Source organism: Rhea americana, unplaced genomic scaffold, assembly GCF_003343005.1.
Source record: "Rhea americana isolate MKP2758 unplaced genomic scaffold, rheAme1 scaffold_19, whole genome shotgun sequence".
Classification (NCBI taxonomy): domain Eukaryota; kingdom Metazoa; phylum Chordata; class Aves; order Rheiformes; family Rheidae; genus Rhea; species Rhea americana.
In genome coordinates, this window is record NW_028186038.1 from 5,312,223 (window position 1) to 5,329,854 (window position 17,632).

The 17,632-nt window shown below is 36.4% G+C and overlaps 1 protein-coding gene across 9 annotated transcripts in view; it reads right to left on the reverse strand.

The window, feature by feature from the left end:
• The window catches only part of ATG7 (autophagy related 7), a 141,940-nt gene that overhangs the window by 40,208 nt on the left and 84,100 nt on the right, over window positions 1-17,632 (reverse strand). The window lies entirely within an intron of this gene.

The window sequence follows — 17,632 nt, forward strand, 5'->3', positions numbered from 1 at the left end:
CATTCATCTAATGACAATACATTCTCTCATTTATCTCAAACTCCTTGCCTTTGACTGTACGTTTTTCCTCTGCAAAGCGCAAGCCACCTCCTAGTTCAAGCTTCAGACTACATCTCATCCTGCAATTAGGGAAAGCTTCAGCTGGGCATTCATCTGTTTTTATCAGTTACCACAGGGCTTTCTCCCATACTGCTCTACCCAGAGGGGATAAATCCTCAGCCAGAACACATGGAATTGATAACTTGTTCCTTTTATATTCCTCAAAGCTTGACTCATCATGCTCAGGTATCAAAGAAATAAGTGATAGACCAGAATAAGTTTTGCTGTTGAAGTAGAACACAGTTTGTTAATACAGCTTCTAACTATGTAAAAAAAAATGAATTTCATTTCTTAGTATTAAAACACAATAACGCAGAACTTAAGAATAAGAATTATTATTTTTTTGTTACCCCTCCACACAATATTTAATACAATGATTCCCAGCTGAGCCATGGTCTAGTTTCATTCTGAAGATGAAGCAAAATTATCTTTTGTCTTCAAGTCACAAGCTGTTTCTTCCACAAACCTAAGCACAGCAAAGCCTTTATAAATTACTCTAGATGGGTACAACTGTAACTGAGAGGATAAGCTGGCTCAGAATTGTGATTTTTATAAATGACCACTCTATAGCAAGAGGATATTCTTCAGGTACATAAAAGGTTTGAAAGAATAGAAAATAAGTCTTCCTACTCACATAAAATTCACATAAAGGAACTATTTTCTTTAAGAATTAGGTCTTTTTGATCAACTGAAAAAAAGTTATTTATTCATTCTCCAGTATAAAAAGGTCAATTCAGTAAGCCCCTTTAGGGAGATTTAATGTTGCATTTTGAATTCTAAAGAAGAATCTTATAAACTTTTTCTAATAGAATGATAAATTTCTTCTAAATAGATTTCAATTCAAAAAACATACAAAACCCCAATGATTTAAACAAAAAAAAATATATTAAATCATGTGCTTCAACTCAAACTAGATATGATTTTTTTATATTGAAATGGGGTCATTTTTTTTTGCATATAAACAAATGCATGAAAGGATCCAAGGCTGAAATAAACAGAAGACCAAGTATCCAACAGTAAAGTATACAGAAAAATCCTTTATGAAAACATTTTCTTTTTTAATTTGTTTTGCTTGATTTTAATTTAAACTAGCTTTTGGAATTCAGGATAAAAGTTTAACAAGAAATTTTGGGAATATACAGCATACATAACCATCATGTTAGATACTTATACAACTTCCTAGTGAAGTATTTTCTCTCTCCCTGTTGCAGCAAATGACTGTGGAATCAGCAAACAGACTCTTCCGAGGGATACATAGAGAACAGACAAAATGCAACGGGCAAGAGCTGCAACAAGGGAAATTGTGGTCAGACATAAGAAAAACCTGTCAAGGAACAGTAATAAGCACTATAGCAAGTTGCCCAGAGACTCAGCTCTGCACTGAGGAGGAAGATGGATTAGATGACCTCCAGAGGCTCCCTTTCACTCTGAATTTTCTATGATTCTGCAATGTATTTAATAACTGTTTCTGAAAGACTGAATGATTAGTTCCCATAGCGTGTTGTAGTCATTTCCTGGCAATTCAATGTCTAAATACAGTCACTCTGGGTGACTTTGATGATAAAAGGAAGTAGCCACTCACGGAGACTTCTGTATTCCTTTGCCTTTGTGGTAATACAGCTAAATCACAATTTCAACAACAACAAAAGTAAAAGAAAAAAAAAAAGAAAAACAGAAAAAAAAAAAAAAAAAAAAAAAAAAAAAAACCCCACTAACAATCATATCTCAGGTTTGGATCTGTATGCTTAACTGTCTAAAGAAGTTTCTTCCGAGTATTCAGTACATTAAAACCAAAAGGTTCACAACATTTTTCTAATCACCACTACGCACTAAATAATCAGGTGTGAGGAAAGGTAGCTCAACAAAAAAGCCAACAGGTCTGTTGGAGAAAAACACTATATGGATCCAGTTTGGCAGCCTACCTCAGCAGATGAATCACTATTCAGCCATGCTCAAAATAACGTAATTTTCTTCCACTAGAAGCCACCCTGTTAGAGGAGGTAGACGGTCCATATATACATACGTACACATACACACATACATACATACACATTCATACACAGAGAAAGAGAATGTGTGTGCGTGTCTATAACTACTTATCAGGAGCCTCAGGGAATGCACTTTTTAGCATAGTAAACATATCTTATTATTTCCCTTAGAGTTTTTGTTGGTACCTTCCTAATGACTTTCCTGCTCCTTGTGTTACTTAATTTGATAGCAAAAAGTTCCTGCTGACATAAGTTACAAAGCATGGGCCCTCAGTTCTGTTTACACCCTGGGGACTATTGCTTGAGAGCTCTAACTCTACATTCAGCAACCCCCGATTAACACAAAAGTCTAAGCTGGGAATCTCGGATTCTTTCTGAGCCATGATGGTAGAAAAACTATCATGGCCATGAATAAGTATCACTGGGTTTTCTTGCTTTATTTTCATAAAAAGCAAGGTTTGCTTTGTTGACCATGTAAATACCGCTCTCAGAGAATTAGAAAAATCACAAGACTGGAAACATTTTTCTTCATGGAAATACTATAGTGCTCCTTGAAAAGTTCTTGAATACATTGTAAGATAAGAAAACACAAACAGCTAAAATATTTTTGCACAATTTGAAAAAATCCTCTACCAATTGGGAACAAGCTGGAACTTGCATGGGGCCCTGCACACACTGGCAAGTATCTTAATTGTTCAGAACAGTCAAAGTCTGTTTAGTCACGTCTGTTAAAGTAGGAAGGATATTACAACATATCTATGCAGTCTGTTTCCACATAGGTCAATCAGTTCCTGAAGCTTGTTTAAACCACTTCCCTCCAGCCAGAACAACACACATACAGACAACATTACACAGGTTGGTCATACACATGGCTAACAGACAAGTAATCTTTTAATAGATGCTCATGAATGAGCAATCAAAGAAACAATCTCAGAGTCCTACTAGCCAGGCAGTGCCAACACTCTTATACTAATGTCTGGGACGGATTTTGTAAGAGTCTAAGTATGCCTCAGTGAGATTTCAAAACAAGCACATTCAACATCTGAGTCCCCACTGAGCATAACAATTCTGTATTTAAAATGCACAGTGATCCACACCACTGCAAACAGAATATCTGAAACCGGCAGATGAATGCCTATTGGTTTCTTCATTTAGAAAGGTTGGGGCAGGTAACAGAGAATTCCTGCTAAGCTATCCTAGCAACATTTCCATCCCTGTTCCAAAACAGCCCAAAGTTATTCTTCTACAGAACTCACTGCATGATGCAAACAGATACTCAAGACTGCATTTGAGGTGGATCTCATGTAAATCAGCTGTGCAAGGAGTAAGGGCAGTCATATACACAATATATCTCCACTGACGTCACGAAGCAGCAGTCAAATTCTAATCTGGAGTAATGATAACATCAGTGGTATTAGATTAGAAACAATTGCTGTTTGCTTTATTTAGATTAACCAGCCAAAAAGGGATTTATCTCTAGACTAGTACTGTTCTCACACAGAGAAAAACTAAATTCATATGGAGACCAACTACAAAGCTGGGCAGGCACACCACACCATTTGTTCTAGGGTGTGTTTTTTTAAAATCATGGCATTGCTGTTAAAAAAAATAAAAAATAAAAGAAAGAAGTCAAACAGCAACAAATCATTCAAAAGCCAGAACAAGTTCTAAATTATTCCAATTACAAAAGTTTCTGTACAAGGATTAAAAACTTATGCAAAATTAGGTAAAAAGTCCAGGTTTATTAAAAGACAATGGGGAATGGGGTAATTTTTCATGTTTGTGAGAAATATCAGATGAGCTGGACACTACAATACTCGAGATACAGAGTTATGCTCCCTGACTTGCACAGTATGATATGCTTGTATTAATAATGGTCATCTTTATTACTTTGAAGAAGTGTTGTAGCAACTTAAATTTAAAATGCATATCAAAAAGGTAAATTGGATGTAGCTCAAGAAAGGGCAGTAGCTAAACTGGTGAAATCAAGACTGAAAAGTAAACATATCTAGGATGTCTGATTATTGTTGATGGTAATCTGTGAAAAATGAGTTAAGGATATGTATCAGAAGTGCTTCAGAGAAACTGTGAGATTAAAAGCATTATATTTACTATTAAAATGACAAGATATTAATTAGGTTTCTAATAACACTACAGACGAGAAACAATTTGCAGCTGAAGAAAGGTGTCAGCTGAAAGCAGTGGTGATGAGACTTTCAAAAGACGAYAGAAATAAAGTAAAACAATTAAGAAAAATCGGAAGTTAAGTCACAAGATAAATGGGCACATCAACAACTTAAGAGCAACTGCCAGTATAAAGGACACAGACGTGCTAGACTGCAAAAAACAACCACGAAGCCAAAATAGAGGCAAATCACTGGATGAAGAACATATGGTCCAAAGAGATGGGGCCATACAGGACTTAATGAAAAAACAGAAGACCCTGGACAGGAAAGGGTAAAAGTGCCACACACAGATGCCCCTTGGTGGAAAGCAGGTTTCAGTATTGACATTACTTTTGCCTGAAGAATCAGGTTTTCCTCTGGAAGTGTCCAGATAATGATCCAGTCCAACTTCTTCAAGAAATAAGGAACAAAACAATTTTTGCAGTTTAAAAAACAGATTAAACAATATAGATGTCTCCTGAGACCTTTGATCACAACAATACATTTTCCTGTTTTAAGGATGGATGGCAAAGAGCTAGCTACCGTCAAATAGCATGGAACTCAGCTGACCAAGTACAGAAAGATCAGCAGTTGTCATTATGATAAATAAGTGCTTCAGAGTTGGTTACTGAAATCATATGCCCAAGGGCTGTACAATGGGAATTCCAGCCTCCCTCTGAACCTAGTCCTTTAAAATTGCTTTGTCTGTTTTGGCCCCAGGCTGCATATTAGAAATGATAAAAGTAGTTCTTTCATACTCAAAGCAAGACAGTTCGATTGCCAGTGTCAACATGACAAAGTGCTGATGGCTATAGGAGCAGGGGGAGGAAGCAGGAATGGGGGGCAACGGAGAAAGCAGTTAGCAGTAGGCAAGTAAGAACAGAATTTTTTTCTCCAATGGATGCCCAGACTTATCCCACCATATTTTTTACTTTCTGTATGTTAACATGACTTAGAATAGTTGCTCTGGCATTAATTACAAACCAAATTCATTATAATTATTGTTACAACATAAAGATGAAGAAATGTCCCTGGAAATAATTTTAAGTCTTTGATATACTTTCAATGCTAATTTAATCAGAGCTTTTCCTTTTTTTTCTCCCCAGAAGCAGTGAAAGAAAATAAGCAACAAGAAAAAAAAGGCAGACATTTTCTTGATACAAAACCTAAATCCTATGCTTTATGCTCACTCACGTAATATTGGTAATGACTTTTTCCCTCCCACTAATTTAGAGTGAACAAGTGTGTTCAATTTCAACAGCAGAATATTGTTTCTTTTCTTACAACTTTTAAAACAGGCAAGGAAACGTATATGAACTGGAGAGATGTCTCAAACATACAGATAGCTGTAAAGTTTGTGTTAATGAGATTTCTTACAGGAGCTAAATTTGAATTAGGGACAGACATACTACACGTAAGTCCAACAGACTCACTAATTGAGCACTGGCACTTAAGAATATCCACATTATGCTCAAATAAGAACTCTCAAATACTATTTTTAAAATCATCAGCAAGAGGTACATAAGAGTTCACCAACAGCCAGAATCTAAARTACAAACACTAATTTATTTAATCGTGGATTACAAAATTATTCCACTAGTTATGAAAAAATAGTTTATAATTGGAGATTTATAAGATCTATAGAGAATACACTTCAGGAATTTTCAAAATTCGAAGACAGTTCATAACACTACAATGTCAGTGTGAATTTTTAAACGTTTTACTCTGGTAACATGATTTTTGATGACTAGAAAGCACTTTAAAGAATGCAGTCAAAATATCCTCAAGAAAAATCCAGATAATACTCAATTTAAGATTTTATACTTTAATCACAAAAACATAGCGTGCATATACTTAATCAAAATGACAAAGATTTTCTGTCACAGTATAAAACCTGAACAAGACTGTGAATAGCAAAAGCAATTAGTTAGCTTGATGAGGCTTTTAAGATGCTAGAAAGCATGTAGTAATTTTAAATTTGAATTTATGATATGCACAGTAGGCTTTTTTATTAAATTCTTTYATAAGAATTTATAAATTCTTAGTGGGCAGTTTCAATTATTTTACTCCATAGCATTTCTCCTTTTTTGGACATCTGCTTCTACACACATTGTGACCCAAGGCAAATCAGCTGTCCTCACAGCTGAATGAAATTCCATCCCCTGGCTCAAAGGAAAACATTTCTATTTATGTTTAACTATAAAGAAGTCAGTCATCAACTAGTAGGAACCTTCACCTGTAACCTGGGGTTTGGGATGCCAAGAACATCCCCTCCCCCCTCCCCCAATACCTGCATACTCTTACTTGGAAATAAAGGAAAACATCTACCAAACTGTGTTTTTGAGTCTGTCTTAAAAATCTGTACGAACACTAGGCCTTCTCCTAAACACTTCGTAACCAAATAATTATTGGAGCTGATTTCTGTTTTGCAGATAGCTTGCACTTAATTATACTGAGGCTTCTGAACAAAATAAGAGCATTCTTATGTCTTGACTACTGTTTATGACAGTAAGAAGTTACCATCTGTTAGCTGAGACTCAGTAGCAAACTCTGAGTGCAGTCCCCATTAGTACTTTTAACGTTAAACTTCAGACTCATTTTCATGTTACTGCAATTACTGGACAGTCTTCAAAAGATGCTGTCCTACTCCCCTCTTCTGCACTAGATCTAGCAATCACATAACTGCACATGAACTGTCAGCAGAAAGTAAAATCATTAAAATCAGCATTACTCATTACTGACTTCTTTTTCAGCGCTTACTGGTATTAAGCAGCTATATTATAGTAGCACTCCAGGACTCCTGTCATGATGTCATTATTTACTAAGACATGTTGAGGCTAATCAGAAATTTGTTTCTGGAGTTCATGGTGTTGCAGTCCAAGGCCTGTATACTGCCTGTGGGTGGAATTAGTATGCCTTTGTAAAGCCTCACTGATGTCACCAATGCTCCTTCTGGCTACCCACCTTCCTGTAAACAAAACATTCTGGCCTATTTATTGATACAGCTATACATTCAAACTATTTTGAGTACAGTGTCAATCAATAATGTTTCAGGTATTCTGAATTTCTTAATGAGGTAATTTCTTACAGACAGCATTACTGACTGGGGTTTTGAACAGTAATATGAAGAAAGTGAAGTCCAATTGAAAAATAAAGGTGCATGGCTTGGAATGATGCAGGAAAAATATGTTTAAACTAGAAAATTTTGAATGAAGTTGCCATCTCTGACTCAGAAGAGAAGGTGAGACACAGAAAGTGATAGGGGATGCAGAGCACTTGGAAGGAAGGAGTTTGATTAATAACCAGCTTGACAGCCTTCTACAATGAGATGACTGCTCATCATAGAGGAGATGAGGAGAGAGCAGTGGACGTTACCTCGCTAAGGCTTTTGACACTGTCTCCCAGAACATCCTCAGATATAAGCTGATAAAGCCTAGGTAAGCAGTCAGTGAGGTGGGCTGAAAACTGGCTGAACTGCCAGGATCTGAGGGTTATGATCAGTGGCATAAAGTCCAGCTGGAGACCAGCATTAGTGGTATCCCCCCAGGGGTTGATACTGGGGCCAATTCTGTTTCATATCTTCATTAATGACATGGATGATGGGTCTAAATACACCCTCAGCAAGTTTGCAGATGATATAAAACTGGGATGAGTAGCAGATACATACGATGGTTGCGCTGCTATTTAGAGGGACCTTGACAGGCTGGAGAAACGGGCAGAGAGGAACCTCACGAAGTTCAGCAAATGGAAGTGCAGAGTCCTGCACCTGGAGAGGAATAACATCTTTCATCAGTACAAGCTAGGCACGAACCAGCTGGAGATCAGCTTTGCAAAAAAGAAGCTGGGGGTCATGGTGGACAACAGGTTGAACATGGGGCAAGTAACACATCCTGGTGGCAAAAGAGGCCAGCAGTATCCTGGGCTGCATTAGGAAGAGCATTGCTAGCAGCTAGAGGGAGGTGGTCCTTCTACTCAGCCACACCTGGAGTAGTGTGTCCAATTCTGGGCTTTCTAGTGTAAGATAYGGATTTACTGGAGTAATTCCAGTGACAGGTCACAAAAATGAGCAAGTGACTGAAGCATCTCTCGCATGAGGAAAGGGTCAGAGAGCCGGTGCTGTTCAGCTTGCAGAAGAGGAGGCTCAAAGGGATCTTATCAATATGTATAAATATCTGATGGGAGGGTGTCAAGAGGATGGGGCCAGACAGCCAGACTCTTCTCAGTGATGCCCAGTGACAGAATGAGAGGCAACGGGCACAAACTGAGACAGAGGAAGCTCCATCTGAACACAAGGAAAAACTTCTTCATTGTGAGGATGACTGAGCACTGGAGCAGGTTGCCCAGGGAAGTTGTGAAGTCTCCGTCCCTGGAGATACTCAAAACCCACTTGGATACTATTCCGGGCAACCTGCTCTAGGTCATCCTGCTTGAGCAGGGGGATTGGATCAGATTTTATACAGAGGTCCTTTCCAATCTCAATCATTCTGTGATTCTGTGAATAAAGATCTATATTTAGACAATTCTTTTCATTATGAAGTTTCCAGAAAACATTTTACAGCCAGTATTTGTAAGAGCAATGAAAAGCACCCAAAGTTGTCTGGAATGTAACAAATATCTACTTATCGACAAGGAAACAGTTTTCATAAGACCATCATTCCATGTCTGAGCTCACAATCCTGATTTAGTCCCAGCTACATAATTCTCTCTAGTCATCTATAATTCTCACTAATCATCTAAGTAACAAGTATAACCAATTTAAACTCTGGCAGTGGACTTGATGAGACGTACTCTTTGGCAGAGAAATCAGCCTAAAAGTTCACTGCTCGCTCACTCTTGCCTACTGCTGCAGAGTATCATATTTTCAGGGATGCAAATACAACTGGTTCATGATTTTGCACTGTGAAATGATGTCAGAAATTGACCTGCCTTGAAGAATAAACAGAACCTCAAAAATGTTCCTAACAGAAAAAAATAAAGAAATAGAAATGAATAGATGAGAGCAAGGCAAAGTAGAAACTAATATCCAACCAGTCTTGGAGCAAATGTTTCAGCTTCAGCTGAGTCATAGTTTTGCAGATTTTCTTTTAAAAGTAAAAAGCCTGTATATCAAAAGATAGTCTGCTTTTCCAACTATGTCAGCAAGTCTAATACTTTATCTTTAAACCTTGCTGTGCGTACTCCTTACACTGTCACAGCTTTATCACCACTAGCTAACTGTTCCATATCACAAATTCAAGAAAGATCCACTGCAACAATTTTAAAAGATAGGAACAATCAGTAATTTGAACAACTGGAACACCAGAGTTTGTTTGCTTGTTAAAGACAAGCTGACAGTACTTAAAGGCTTAATAATAGGTCTAATTAGAGACCTCTTTAACACCAGTCTAACTTCTCAGTAAAAATTAATTTATGGCTTCAATGTTGACACAGATGAAGAAGCCTTACTTACCACTTCCCCTCAGGTACTCGTATCTGTCTTCCAAATAAACTCTACCATGCATGACCCTCTGGTTCATGAGATAAAAATCAGAATGTGTCTTTTGGTAACTAAGATCTTAATTCTGCTCTCTTTGAAGTCAACTGGAATTTTGGCATTTATATAAACGATGAAGGATCAGATCCCAAACTGTTTGCGCAGGAGTTTTGGATGAATGCCAGTCTTAATAAAATCAATTAAAACATATTTAAAGATATGGCCAATCAAAACATTTATTCTCAGTCTCATCTCAGTACTGGGCATGTCTTTCCAGTTGAAACAGTGATGCTCCTTGGCAGTGGTAATACAAGGCTGCAACATGTTCTACAGATTTTTATAATAAAATATTCTTGTTAATGCAAGCATTTCAACCAGAAGCTTGTAAAGACTTAGCAGTACCAAAATGCTGTTCATATTTTCTTTCTCATCTTCAGTAATGGGATAATGTCTTTGATAAATCAGGCACATCTAGATCTTAATCCTACTCTTGGAAGAAGTTCATGAACTCACCAAGGTTTTCCCCTTAAGAAAAGAATCCTTTTCTACTTTAAGATAAGCTATAGTATTTATTTTTCAAAAACTTGTTCTGTCACTTCAACGAGCAACAAAGAGCCAAAGTAACTGTTGAGGGTATTATTATTGCTACTCTCTTAAAGTACTAAGTAATAATTAACCCAGAAAATAAGACTTTTTTTCCACTGTGGCTTGTTATCATCAAGTTCTTCTTAGTAAACAACTTATTTTCGAAGTTTTTTCAGAATGACTGACACAAAATTAGAAGTTGAAGTTGTAATGAGGTCCGGAGGCTTCCAGGAAGAAGAGAAAAGGTAGCACATATTTCCCATATACACCCAAATTGATGTATTCACAGACTGTAACTGAAATCATATCCTTACTGCTACCAATTCACAGTTCTTCAAATTCTTCTGTGAAAAGATTTGTAAAATATGAAAGTTCTGAAGTCCTTGTAATCTTGTTTATATCTCACTGGAATATTTATGTGCAATTTCTATAGTCTTTTGAAAGCTCAAATTACCTACAAGTGTCTATTTCCACACCTTGCTACTTCCACTGCAAAGATAGAGATGACAGTTCAGCATATATTCTCTACTCTTAATATTACGGTGCTTTTAATATCTCCTCTCCGTTACGGCATGGCTTTTTAATTTCAGAACGAACCAAACCCACTTTTGCCTGAAAACGGAGCATTAAAAACAAGTTGTCGGTAGTGTAAACTGCTCTGAAAAAAGACTTACCATCTGTAAATTCACGGTCAGAAGGAAATTAGTGAGCAATACTCATTATTCTGAAAAGCTGCAGGGATGGCTGCATCGATAAAGAAGAGGAATTGCTAACTTAAGATAACAAATGCGTGTTTATTGTGTCTCGGAAAACTTAGCATTAGCAGCCTTTGTGCAACAGTCACCCAGCAAGGGGAAGCAAACATTCTTTGTTCAGCTGTCAACAATACAGTTTTTACACTAAAATGTCCACACATCTTTATGCCTATACAGCTTTGAAGTGCATCTGTTTATCTACTTCTAACAATGATAAACATATGAATATTTTAATATATATTCAATTTTTAAAGCTAATAATCAAAGCCATAATAAAGTTTTTGTGGGGAGCAAAAGGACTTCTGGTTTTAATTACTGTATCACAATTAAATTACCTAATGTACATAAAATCTGCAAAGTCTTGGAAACAATGGTGGGTGGTGTTTCCTGGACGAAGGCAGTATGTCTTGTGACTGGAAAGGAACACACACCACCTCATTTTAATGTTAAGTCACACAGTTCAATCCACAGGCAAGAATTAAGAACAGGAAACAGAGGGACTTCTTGTCAGGGTTACTATTCAGAGAACGGAAAAGTTAATTTAGTAGCTTGAGGTAAATAGCTAAAAGTAGCTGAAATCGATTATATTCGTTTCTACAAAACAGTGCCTCCATTGCTATGCTGAGCAAGACCAGAGAAAGCATAAACAGCTGATGTTAACACTGTTTTTAAACTTCCTATATTGACATTAAAAGACTGCAACTGAAAATTAGCTGAGAAAAGTAAGAATCTTCCATCATTTTTTCAGTAGCTCTTAAATTAACATATACATACATACATTGAGATGCTCCAATTAAGCATCAGACAGAATTGGGAGTAAATTGCAAATCATTTCATACTGAAACCCCCAAAACTAATTTGTTAGCACACATTACCTATGCTTTTTAAGCTTACTGTATGGTATACTATTTAAAATACCACAGCTTAAACAAGTCTTGCATAGCTTACTCCTAACTTTTTTTAAAAAAAACTTACTTGCAGGCTAGAAAAAATAATCAACTTCATATTCTGTTTTCGTGAGGCATAGCTACAACCAATTTTCAATTATTTCTGTTGTGAGACTGAGAAAGGGAAATTCAATTATGTTCCCAAAGCATTCATAAATTAAATGAATTGTTCAACTCTGCAAAACATCTTACTCAACCAAATAATGCTGTACATTAATCACTTAGAGAATAAATATAAATTGTCACATTTCCAATGCGTGTCACCATTAAAGAGCACAACTTGGAATTTATTCCGTGAAACACAATGGTTTAGAATACAGGAAAAAGGCAAATATCGGAAGTGTATACTATAATTTGCTGAAATTGTTACTTTAGTTGCAGATGTTAAGTCATGACCTTTTCATAAAAGGTTTTTAAATTCAACTTAATTCTTTTTACTTTTAAGTATATGACTTTATGAAAAACAGGTAGATCACATATGAAATCATGCAATTATAGAGTTCACCAAAATTGCTACCCCTCAATCAAGATAGCTTTTTTCATTTTTCTTAAAAATCACAAGATATGAGTCAGTTTTCAAACTGATTAAGAAAGGCTTCGACCTTGTTACTCTACATGAAAGTCAATAGCAAAACCTCCTTTGGCTTTCTTCTAAGACTTTCAACTTGTTCAAAATTGTTTTCAAATGTTTATTACTAAACACGTTTTTAACACAGATTAGACAAGCACAACATGCTACACTATAAGCTATACTGTGCCTAAGTGAAGAAACCAACAACATTTGAATAAGTAGTCTAAATCCAGCCATGTACTTTACCACAGTATTAAGACAAAACTTTGCAAAATCTATGGAGTTATGCTTGACAGTTAACACATATAAAAATTGAAGACAAGCATGAACAGGATTACAGCCAGCTACTGGCTACTTCCAGAGATTTCAGCTTTTACCTCCAGAGATTTTAGACTGCACAGACAGTCCTACCATGCCCAAACATTGGCCTCAACTTGATACGTAAAATTTTATATTGAAGAGTAACTACAGGTTATAAAAATTCTTGGTCATTTCCTAGCAGAAGAATCCATTAGAATTGTAACTATAAACTACTTATTCAAAAAGGATATAGCTGCAAGGAGAAGATAGAGAGATGGGAAACAATACTGTACAGTAGGAAAGTCTTTTTTGAAACTGCAATTATTTACCAAAACTGCTTGTCTTGACAAAACAGAAACACTAGCTTTGCTACAGGGCAAAACAGTAGATCTGACAGACCAGAGAAAGCTCTAATTATTTCCAAACCAAACTTCAGCAAAAAGTACCTTTTATTTTGGTGTGCATGCACTTTCCAATTTCAGAATAATTCATGTGGATGATAATACCTGTCTTCCACTAGGGTGTCCTATATTTAAAAACAACTGATGTGGAAAGTTTCTGAGTACAATTAGCTATCTGCAAAATTAGCTCTCTTGTTTATACTGTTGGCAAGATCACCCATCCTTCCACACCATCAACTGTGAATCTATGAATTAAAAACACAGTTCAAATTATTTTATAAAGTTGGTATTAAAAAATCAATACAACCAAGGGCAACTTCTATTTCTGCTAACTCAGAAGAACATGGCCAAATTCTTACCAGAGTGGTTGTGTCAGCAAGTACTGAACAGGTACAGGTATAACACCTCAGTGTAGTTCAAACTGTGAACGACCAAAACATTCAGAAGTGCGGGCTTATTGAAATACACAACACACTTTCAAGACCTTCCTCATGGTGAAAAGCCTTTTCCTTTTCAAATCAGAATTTCCCATGTTGCAACTTTTGAGAGTTGCCTCTCGTCCTATCACCGCACACTTTCAAGACCTATCTGGCTCTGCTTGCTGGGTACGCTCCCCTCGGGCAGCTCAAGAGAGCAGTAAGCACTCTCTTTCTTCTTCTCTTCCTTCCTTTCTAAGGCCGAACACATCCAGCTCCCTCAACACCTCCTTGTACATCACATGCCCCAATCCTCTAACCATTTCAGAGGACCTCAGCTAGACCCCCTACTTTCCAGCAGCGGGGAGCCTAAAATTGGATACAGTCCTCTAACGAAGTCTCCCTCCGCTCAGCCTGCTGGCTACGCACTTGCTGCAGCAGCTCAGGGCGCACGTAGCTTTCTTCACCACAAGGCCATACTGCTGTTCAGTTCACTGGTGGTCAGCAGAATCACTGGGCCTTGGCTTCTTACAAATGAAGCTGGTTTCGCTTACAATCCGAGCTGCTTTGTGACTTGTCCCTTTTCTGTAAGTTAGCCTTTATCTCAATTAGAAATTAGGTTTCAATACCTATTCAAAGACGTGACTTCCCTATGAACAATACCACAATAAACACTATAGTAAATGAAACAAAGGACAGGTACAATCTTACTTTTTTGACTGCAAGGCAAAATTCAGTCAAAACAAACACTTAAGACGCTGTTTAATTTAGTTAAGATCAAGGCCAAACAAGCAAAGGCGAGCTCTAAATTTAAGATTATTTTCCTCCAAGCAGGAGAAAGAATATCTTTAAAACCAAATGACATTTGATTTTTTGCTCCAAATACCAAAATATCCAACACATTTAATTAGGGGAAAAAAAAAAAACAAAGAAAACTTGTACACAGTAAACAACTATCCTCTGATTGCTAAATTTTGTTCTATTAAATAACTAAAATAAAAACAGCATGAAAGCACAAATATTTCCAAATATCAACACTTACTGAGTCTTTTAAGAGATGTTTTAACCTTATTTTTCCATACCCCACAGACAACAGAGGCCTGACTTTGCATGGGCAAATACATTCTAAGATACCAGATCTTAGCCAGCACCTTACCTAACCCAGGGGACTGCATTTGCACACAGCTAGAGAAGTATCTCAACAGCTGCCCACACACAATAAAACCAACCCCTGCAACAAAGCGCCCCGCAGTACCGCCCTGCCACAGCTGCAACACCGAGTTGCAGGTACCAGCCAGTTACCTAAGCAGAACAGAACCGACCTTGAAGGCGTCTCCCCCGACCGCGGCGGAGCCGGGCTCAGGCTTGGGGTTCTCTTGGCTGCTGGAAACGCAACCCAGGAATGCTATGGAAAAACCAGTGGGGAGGATGCTAGGGGTGGGGGGCACATTAGCTTCAAGTTATCTTGGATGACTTCAACACCATTGCTTCACTGGGAGTGCTAGCCACATACAGCTACAAAATTTTTTCTTAATTTAATTACAAGTCTTGCAAGTAAGTTTACTTTTCAGTTGTATGTTCTTACTTGATTAATCTTTTAAATTTTCTTTTGAATGACTTTTATGCACCCATGGAAACAAAGACAAGCAAGGGCTACTGTTCTGTTGAAGAGCTGGAAGACATCTGTGAAGGCACAAATATCTGAAATTCAAGCCAAATCCCTCCTTTTTCTTCTCTTATTCAAATATTTGAGGAATAACAACAGCAGTACTCAGAAAATGGTATTCCCTTATATCAACTAACCACTCAGAGGGCAAGATAACCTGCTTCTTGCAGGTTCAGTTTATTTGCTTAACATTTCCAAGAAATCACAATGTATGGTTTAAATCATGATATAACACTCCCTCTACAAACATTAACTCGTACCATTTCAGCTCCCATATTAACAACAGAAACTCCCTTCAAATAATAACTAGCAAAAAAATGTTACACATAACCCCACATATTACCATATTTTAGAAGCTAAGTGCATGCAAAAGCCAGTGTCCAAATTTGCACTTAGTGTTATTTTTATCCCACAGTTCAAATATCTACATTTCATACACTGGAATGAAATTTGGCTGTTGAAATGAAAAAAAAAATAAATAAAAATATAAGCCACTTCCACAACAATTTTTGTATTCTTTTAAATCCCTTCCTTAGCAACAAAACACAACAAAGTATAAAGTTAATTTATTATCTACCTTACTTCATTGCTTGAGCTTCTTTTCTCTACTAGTCAGCTAAATGTGTCAGAGCTCATTTTAAGAAATAGTATTAGTCAACGACCTAGAACTGAAATGGTAATACGAGGGTCTAATTTGCTGAAGCTACAATTTACTTATTTATTTTTGTATCAGGCAAAAGGAAAAGTGTGAGAACTTTCCACAAAGAAACCAGTTTCAATTGAGACACGATGACTGTGAAAGTGCCAAGTGCCAAGAAGCATAGGACAATGCAATTAGAAATTTTGCAATACCTGTGTGTTCATTTATTAAACTTGCATTTTTCTTATTTTCTCAAGAAAAAGTTACTGCAGATAGTTGAAAAAAAGTCTGCTATATAATCAAAAGCTTTCAAAATGTGAATAGGCATTTTTTTTCCAAAATTCAATTATGTTAATTACAAATTAATTTATAACCTGAAGATGTTGACTCGCATTGAGTGACTTCAAGGAGTTGAAGCTCTCAAGACATCATGGCATCTGACAATTCTGAGAGAGGTTGAGAAATTCCTCAGGGGTTCACTTTTTAAAAGAACCCCTCATCCCTGAAAATAAACAATAGCACTATAATCATCAGATACATTATTCAGGTGAAATCTACCCCAATTCCCTTTCCATTTCAACAGAGCAGGGCATCTGCAGCTATATTTGTAAAAACACTTCCAAGAAATGTGGGGTTTTTTTAATTATGAACTATAAACCTAGCTTGTAAAATACTAAGTTTCACAATAACTGTAATTGACAATATGAAAGAAGAATATCACTCAATACTGTTCAGTTTTAATTTAAATATTTGAATTTAAATAGAAATACACGAATTTAATATAACTAACAGGAAGCAGAAAACCAATCTGCCCTTCATAAAAAACAATAGGAATAAATTAGCATTACTGTAACAATTGTGAAAAGACTAGGCCTAAAAACATGAGTTAGTTACCGATGCATCATAATAACAGAGTTTGAACTAACAGTCTTTGGAGAGCTACTCAGTAAGGCTTTTCAAGAGGGAAGGCTTTGTAGCAAAACATTTTGTACAAAACCACACAGTATTTGCATAGGAATAACTTTAAGCTGATTAGCAACAGACACTGCATGTTAATACAAAAACCATCTCTGCTATTTGCTAAAATTATGGATTGAGATATCCTTTTTCAGAATTAAAATGAATCGAAATATAACTTAATTCACTATGAATTTTCTGTTCTTATATAACTATCTATATAGGTTATATACCTATTATACCTAACCTATATAGTCAAATATATAACTACCTGACTATAACTACCAGTGTCCTATCAAGTACATATGCATTTATAATCAGGCACAGAACACACAGAGCAATGATGAAATAGACAGTAAGTAAGCTCATTGGAAAAATATCTCTCTTTTTGCTAAATATAAATCAAAAAAGAACATGTCTGGGAAAGAAAACATAATTTCAATGTCAGAAATTTAATGTTTTGTAATAAGAACTATCACAGAAAGAACTCAAAATGAGCATTCAGTTTTGCTTTTCCCAGTTTTTCCCTAGGTCCTGTTTCCTCCCAGCCTGCATTATTATGTTATGTGCTACCATAAGGAATTTGAATCAAGAACAATGTCTTGGTTATCTTGTGGAAGTAGTCAGGCAAACACGTGATGAAAAATATCTTTAACTGCATCCTCTATT